Genomic DNA, 8,271 nt, shown 5'->3' with positions numbered 1-8,271 from the left:
GTTGGTCTAGGGGTATGATTCTTGTTGGGGGGTTGTTGCTTGAAATTTGCGAGAGATCCCGGGTTCAAATTCTGGACGATCCCTCAGTTTATTCAAGAATTTTGAAATTGCATCATACTTTTGCAAAGAATGACTTGCATTTCTGCAACACCTTTCAGGAACTCATGACGCGCTAAAGCGCTTTACAGCCGTTGAGTTATGTTTGAAGTGTTGTAGTGTGGGGAAAGATGTTCCCAAATCACCCCACACGAACCGCAACTCTTTGCGAAGGAGTTTGGTGCAAAAAATCAGGTGCCTCAGGGACTTGTACTTTCTATGAATGAGTTCTGCTTTTACCTGCGTTCAAGCTTGTAACAGTAACTGTGCTTCCATCTCACGGGAGCAGCGTGTAGCGGTTAGTGAGTCGGTGACCAGGTTGATGTGCGCCGCTTTCAATCTTTGAAATATCACCAAACAAAGATCCGGTGAATCCAACTGTCCCTTTAAGCGACGGATTGAAGGGATCGGTGCTCCAAACAGAGCTGGAACACACACAGTGCAGGAATAGGGTCCGCAACATTAAATGTCAGAGTTATTAAGCAGAGAATAATGAAACATACACTTAACAGTACTTACACCCAAACCTTGCGAATGTTAGCCGAAGAACTCAAACACGTTACAGTTCCCAGCTCGGTGTACAAATTGATCAAACATGAATTGGATTCTGAACTATCTGTGCCAAATGCCACATTTTATATCTTTTCCTTACCACTGCTTCGTGACAATTGAAAATTTAATCGTATACCTAACACAACTTCCCAACTTCTGATGGAAGGTCATTAACCTGAAACGTTAACTCTGTTTCTCTCTCCACAGATACTGCCTGGCCTGCTCAGTATTTCCAGCATTTACTCTTTTTATTCTCCAAACTTATAATCAGAGTATCACTTCCCTTGTCACCTAACTACGCTCCTTCCTGATATGTAGCCTTGTCCTACAAACCAGGCTCCTTTCGGATGATTCAGGCATTCATTGGAATTATAACTTCTTAACGATAACAATTATGTGATGTATGTAACTACGTAATACTTGCCATCAGAGGGCGTGACTGTTGGATTCCTAATGGTCACCTGCCCACACGTGTAGGGCCAGTATAAAAGGTTGGCTGCCATGTTGTTCAGGCACTCTGGAGTTGGAATAAACAAGACTAAGATCACACTACGTTTAGCTCACAGGACTCAGCTTCCTGGTGTTCCACTTTTCACAACAATTGGCGACGATTAACCGAATACAAACCTTCACACTGCCATGGCTGCTGTTGGAATAGTAGAGAGATTCACAGAGAGTGAAATAAATGAGGGCAGCAGGCGGATCTCTGTCTGACATCGGGGAAAAAGACAGACAGACCTTGGAGCAAAGGGATATGGATGGCGTCGGCAAAACTAGAGGCATCTGTTTCAGGAGAGTCGCGGGGCGTGGAAATTCGGGAGTTTAATGACTTTGAAAGGAACATTTTTGTTTTGTGACTTTTTGTTCAGAGAAATGTTTGTGAAAGGATTTTTTTGCAGACAGGGATGCATCATTTACCCTTCTGCCTTAACACTTGTTTCTGGGTTTCAGGATTACATTTCGTTTCAATGTTATTCTTCCACAATTAATATTTCATTTGCTGTTTGACAATAACCAGACCCTTGCTCCAAGGTCTGTCTCACTCTTTCCCCAGTATCAGGCAGAGATCTGCCTGCTGCCCTGATTTATTTCATGTGACAGGACACAAAAGTTCAAAATCAACCTGCAGGTGGCCACACACAACACTGAATAATAATGATGGCCACGTGGTCTAAGATGAGGTGCGCTGGTCACTATAGATAGTATTCGAATCCTATGTCAGACATTTTTTATATTGAATCATTTGGCAGAACCCATTTGCTTTGTCACCACCAACACCTTAAAAGTGCAATTCAGCAGTCTACCTGCTCGCTTAACATTTCCGTCTGACCTGGTGCTGAAATTTGTTCATTCTTTTGTAGAACGACAATTATTTATTTTGCCCTGAGCATGTGAGGAACTTTTCGCCCGATCTCATTGGGTTGAATTTTGTTAATCTGGTGCTGAAGGTGGAGATGTTTCCGCAGTGTAACGGTTAACACCTTCTAGTTTTTTGAGTTCATGCTCAACTTTCTCCTTCAGTGCATATGGTACGAAACGGGGCTTGTAGTAAACCATTCTGGCGTCGTTCTGTACCCTGACACTCGCCTTGAAGCCTTGGATCGGACTGTCCGTTTCGCAGAACACCTTTGGATACTTCTTGATAACCTCATCCGTTGATGAAAATCTCGCTTCCACACAGAAAATCTGAGTACAATCCAGCTTCAGTGAGCTTAATCAATTTCATCCTTGTAAGGCAGACTTGTCTCTTTTCACTACGATTAGAGGCAAGTTCTGAAATTGATCTTTATATTTCACCGATCGGTACTGTGATATGACCAACCACAGGAATTTACTCTCCCGAGTAGCCTCGCAGCTCTATCTTGGGTTTCTCCAGTTAGAAAGCACGCAATTTGTCGCGGTACAGTGACTCCGGTATTACACTCACGGATGCACCCGTGTCAATTTCCATTGGTATCTTGAATCCAGCAACATCGATGTGGATTTTGATTCTTTCCGAATCACTGTCCGTTAAAATCGTGCTCCTGATGATGTGTAACTCTAACATCTCATTCTCCTGTTGTTGGTCTTCCATACTATGCAGTCTCTTGGGATTTCTACTCATAGCTTTGAACGCTGGACTCATAGCTTAAACAACAGGTTTTTCCCTTCAGTCGGCATGCCTTCGCAAGATGCCCAGTCTTTCTGTCGAAGAAACACTCTGCCTTCACGTGTGGACAACTTTTAGCAATGTGTTGTCCCAGGCACCTACAGCATGACTTCGACGCTCTGGTAGAATTTCCAGTTTCTGAGGCTTTGGGCTCCCTTATTATACCTTCAAATGCTCTGATAATCACTCCACGAGACAATGTGTCGTTCTTTAACTGTAGTGACCTGAGTCCTTTATTGATAATCTTTATTGGTGGCCTGACTTTTTACACTCGGCCAGGCACACGTGTGCAGGTAATCTACAAGTCTCAACCCCCCGCAGTGCCCTCTGATGGCACACCTTGTAATAGTACAAGCAGTCACCATGCAGAAGACATGACAGGTGTCACTGTGGAACCATTTCTCTCACTCAAAATTAGACGCACGACCTTGGGCGCCACGAGGTCTCGGTAGGTAGCCATTGACATTCAGGTTCATATATAAGTATATATAAATATATCGACATATATCGTTTCTCTTCCCTGGTGGTCGAGGGGTTAAGACCCGGTGCACTAACCTGGTTCGACATGTATCGTAACTGTTCCCTGGTGGTCGAGGGGTTAAGCCCCGGCGCACTAACCTGCTTTCAATCCTCGATCAATTCAGCGCATAAAAATAATTGAGGTCTGTGAGACGATTAATAATTGCTGTAATCACCATGAATGCCAATACCTTCTGTGATAGACCGAACTTACAGACTATCTGGCTTCTCCTACACTTTGCCGGGCACGTGTTTGGGTTTAATTTTGTAAACTGGGTGAGTTCGCTGATCGCGGGGAGACGGAAGGAGCCTCTGTGGCCCCACTGTGAGGATGTGGAAGTGAACACGGTGGCTGGGTGATCCGTGACATTTCTGCAAAGGGCAGCGGAGGAGAAGGATTGAGAACTTTCAGTGTGGGACAGAAGTTGTTTCAGGTGAGCCAACACATTCCCGATCAGAACAGAGCGAGCTCACTGGTCAGCTCCTCGCTGTGGGGACTGTTGTACAAGAGGTTTCTGTAGTGTAGTGGTTATCACGTTTGCTTTACACGTGCAATGTCCCTGGTTCAATCCCAGGCAGAAGCATTATGTTTCAAGTTGCTTTGGATGAACAATCGGAGGCGAGATCAGTCTTCCTGCAAATGCTGCCTGACCTGCTGAGATTTCCAGCATTTGCTGTTTTTATTTGCTATTTATTTTCCTGGCAAAAGGGCTCCCTTATTCATTAATTGCTCTTTATTTCATCAATAAATTGATAACTTTGAGTGAGAGAAAACGGATCCACCGGGGACCTTTTGCGTGTTAGGCCAACGTGATTTCCGCTACACTGCAGCCCATCAAAGTGCGAGAAACCACTGAATATAAAGGATGAGCTCAGAAATATCAGGTGCAGTGCAGTCTGGTCAATGTCAAACCCTCCTTTCTTATTCAGCAGTGGCATGAACGGGAGTAAGACGCCACAAGGTTTAATTAAAGACACAAATACAAGTAACACTTGCAAATCTTTTCAGTGTAAAATTATTTCACTTTATTTGAAATTCTACTGCGTTGAATCTGAAAATACTACTGTGGGATTTTATCCTCACTACTGATTGTATTTTGTGTGCACGGTAGGAATAATCAGTGCTGATAAATTTGATAAAATTTGCCCCAGATTCCTGGTGTCATCGGCAATGAACACTTTGAATCAGAAAGCTAAAATACAGTGAGTAAAATGGGTTAACATGCATACGAACATAAGAAATAGGAGCAGGAATCGGTCATACGGCCTCTCGATCCTGCACCTCCATTTAATACGATCATTGCTGATCTGATCATGGACTCAGGTCCACTTCCCTGACCGCTCCCCAAAGCAGAGGCCAAGTGATTGAAGTATGGAGTGTCCCTGAGTTAGCATTTGTTTGATTGTGCAAAAGAAGGTGAGGGGTTAATTAGTGATGCTTTCCTGTGAAAGCTAGAGAAAGGTTTTCGAACAAACCATCCGGTGAGCGCTGCTTGTGACAACTGGTGGGAATGGGCGGGGATTTTAAAGCGCCTTGTATTGCAGAACCTTCATATAGACGAACATCCCTTAACTACTGTGTAGACCTTGTGGTGCAACGGTAGTGCGTCTGACTCTAGATCAAAGTGTTGCGTATTCAAATCATGTCGGGGTCACTTTTCTTTTAGCAATTGCTGTTTCACAATCACAGACCCTTGCTGCAATGTCTGTCTCACTGGTTGGTAGTGGTAGAAACATCGAAACACAGAAATAGGTGCAGGAGTGGGCCATTCGGCCCTTCTAGCCTGCACCGCCATTCAATGAGTTCATGGCTGAACATGCAACTTCAGTACCCCATTCCTGCTTTCTCACCATACCCCTTGATTCCCCTAGCAGCAAGGACTTCATCTAACTCCTTTTTGAATATATTTAGTGAATTGGCATCAACAACTTTCTGTGGTAAGGTTGGGGACAGCATCAAACAAGAAAGAAGCGATGTGTGCAGTGGTGGGACAGCAGTTATCATGGGTGACTTTAATCTACATCTGATTGGGCTAACCACATGGTAGTAATGTGGTGGAGGAGGATTTAATGGAGTGTATTATGGATGGTTTTCTCAACCCAGAAGAGAACTGGCCATCCTTGACTGGGTGATGTGTAATGAGAAGGGACTCATTAGCAATCTTGTTGTGCGAGGCCCCTTGGGGACGAGTAACATAATATGGTAGAATTCTTCATTAAGATGGAGAGTGTCACAGTTAATTCAGAAACTTGGATCCTGAACTTAAGGAAAGGTAACTTTGACGGTATGAGGTGTGAATTGGCTAGAATAGACTGGCCAAGGATACTTAAAGGGTTGTCAGTGGAAAGGCAATGGCAAACATTTAAAGATCACATGGGTGACTTCAGCAATTGCACATCCCTGTCTGGAGTAAAAATAGAACGGAGAACGTTGCTCAACCGTGGCTAACAAGGGAAATTAAAGATAGTGCTAAAACCAAGGAAGAGCCAGATAAATTGGCCTGAAAAAGGAACAAACCTGAGGACTGGGAGAAATTTAGAATTCAACAGAGGAGGACTAAGGGTTTCATTAGGAGGGGGAAAATGGATTATGAGAGGAAGCTTGCTTGGAACATAAAAACTGACTGCAAAAGCTTCTTTAAATATGTGAAGAGAAAAAGATTAGTGAAGACAACTGTAGGTACCTTGCAGTCGGATTGAGGTGAATTTATAATGGGGAACAAAGTAATCGCAGACCAATTGAACAAATACTTCAGTTCCGTCTTCACAAAGGAAGGCACAAATAACCATCAAAAGTACTAGGGGACCGAGGGTCGAGTGAGAAGGAGGAACTGAAGGATATCCTTATGAGGTGGGAAATTGATGGGATTGAAGGATGATAAATCCCCGGGGCCTGATAGTCTGCATCTAAGAGTACAAAGGAAGTAGCCCTAGAAATAGTGGATGCATTGGTGATCATTTTCCAACAGGCTATTGACTCGGGATCAGTTCCTATCGACTAGAGGGTAGTTAATGTAAAACCACTTTTTAAGAAGGGAGGGAAAGAGAAACCGGATAATTATACACTGGTTCGCCTGAATCAGTAGTGGGGAAAATGTTGGAATCAATTATTAAGGATGAAATAGCAGCGCATTTGGAAAGCATTGACAGGATCGGTCCAAGTCAGCATGGATTTTTGAAAGGTAAATCATGCTTGACAAATCTTCTGGAATTTTTGAGGATGTAACTAGTAGAGTGGACAAGGGAGAACCAGTGGATGCGGTATATTTGGACTTTCAAAAGGTTGTTGACAATGGTACACACAAGAGATTGCTGTGCAAAATCAAAGCACATCGTATTAGGGGTAATATACTGACGTGGATAGAGAACTGGTTGGCAGACAGGAAGCAGAGAGTTGGGATAAAAGGGTCCATTTCAGAATGGCAGGCAGTGACTAGTGGAGTGCCTCAGGGCTCAGTGCTGGGACCCCAGCTCTTTACAATATACATCAATGATTTGGATGAAGGAATTGAGTGTAATATCTCCATGTTTGCAGATGACACTAAACTGGGTGGCTGTGTGAGCTGTGAGGGGGACGGTAAGGGACTGCAGGGTGACTTAGACAGGTTAGGGGAGTGGACAAATTCATGGCACATGCAGTAATATGTGGATAAATGTGAGGTTATCCACTTTGAGGGCAAAAACGTGAAGAGAGAATATTATCTGAATGGTGGCAGATTAGGAAAAGGGGAGGTGCAATGAGACCTGGGTGTCATGGTTCATCAGTCACTGAAAGTTGGCATACAGTTACAGTCGGCAGGAAAAAGGTAAATCGTATGTTGTCCTTCACAGCTTGCTGATTTGAGTATAGGAGCAGGGAGTTCTTATTGCAGTTGTACAGGGCCTTGGTGAGGCCTCAACTGGAATATTGTTTTCAATTTTGGTCTCCTAATCTGAGGAAGGACGTTCTTGCTATTGTGGGAGTGCAGCAAAGGTTCAGCAGACTGATTCCCGGGATGGCTGGACTGACATATTAGGAGAGACTGGATCAACTGGTCCTTTATACATTGGAGTTTAGAAGGATGAGAGGGGATCTCATCGAAACATACAATATTCTGATGGGACTGGTCAGGTTAGATGCGGGGAGATTGTTCCCGATGTTGGGGAAGTTGGAGCAGGCTCGAGGGTCTAGATGGCCCACTACTGTTCCTAATTCTTATGTTCTTATGTTCTTATAGCAATTCTGGAAGAATAACATTGAAACGAAATGTGACCTGACACCCAGAAAGAAGTGTTAAGGTAGAAGGTTAAATGTTGCATCCCTTTCTGCAAAAAATTCCTTTCACAAACATTTCTCTGACCGACACGGCACAAAGCAAAAATGTTCCTTTCAAAGTCATTAAACTCCAGAATTTCCGTTCCCCGCGAATCTCCTGAATCAGATGCCTCTAGTTTTGCCGACTCAATCCATGTCCCATTGCAATGTTCTGCTTCCACCCACACTATGAAATGTGCCACTAACTTATCGAATCATGGAATGGTTACAGCACGGAAGGCCATTCGGCCCATCGAGCCCGTGCCGACACTCAGCGAGTCCCACTCCCCCGCCCTTCCCCCATCGCACTGCAATTGTTTTTCCATCAGACACTTTTCCAACTTCCATCTGAAAGATAAGTTTGAGTCTGTCTCCACCGCCCTTTCAAGCCATGCATCCCAGATCCTAACCACTCGCTCCTGTTCCTATGTGTACAGTCTGGGAAACACGAGATCACTTCCTGCCACACTCACAGACTTCCTAAAGATCGCACATTCATTCTATTCTCGTAAAACCAGCTCCTGAAGTATCGGCCAGCTGTGTAGGTTAAGGCTCTGCTTATGTTCCGAGCAGCATTTCAATTGCAGTGTTTCTGTAGTGTAGTGGTTATCACGTTCGCCTAACACGCGAAAGGTCCCCGGTTCGAAACAGGGTGGAAACA

The 8,271-nt window shown here is 44.1% G+C and overlaps 2 non-coding genes across 2 annotated transcripts; both read left to right on the top strand.

The window, feature by feature from the left end:
• The first annotated feature begins 3,827 nt into the window (after positions 1–3,827).
• Positions 3,828–3,900, top strand: trnav-uac (transfer RNA valine (anticodon UAC)). Its single transcript has one exon. It is a non-coding gene; the product is annotated as a tRNA-Val (tRNA).
• A 4,298-nt stretch (positions 3,901–8,198) lies between these two features.
• On the top strand, positions 8,199–8,271 carry trnav-aac (transfer RNA valine (anticodon AAC)). Its single transcript has one exon. It is a non-coding gene; the product is annotated as a tRNA-Val (tRNA).

This window comes from Pristiophorus japonicus, chromosome 25, assembly GCF_044704955.1.
Source record: "Pristiophorus japonicus isolate sPriJap1 chromosome 25, sPriJap1.hap1, whole genome shotgun sequence".
Taxonomy (NCBI): Eukaryota; Metazoa; Chordata; class Chondrichthyes; family Pristiophoridae; genus Pristiophorus; species Pristiophorus japonicus.
The sequence above is the reverse complement of the archived record's forward strand: the minus strand, read 5'-3'. Positions and strand labels throughout refer to the sequence as shown.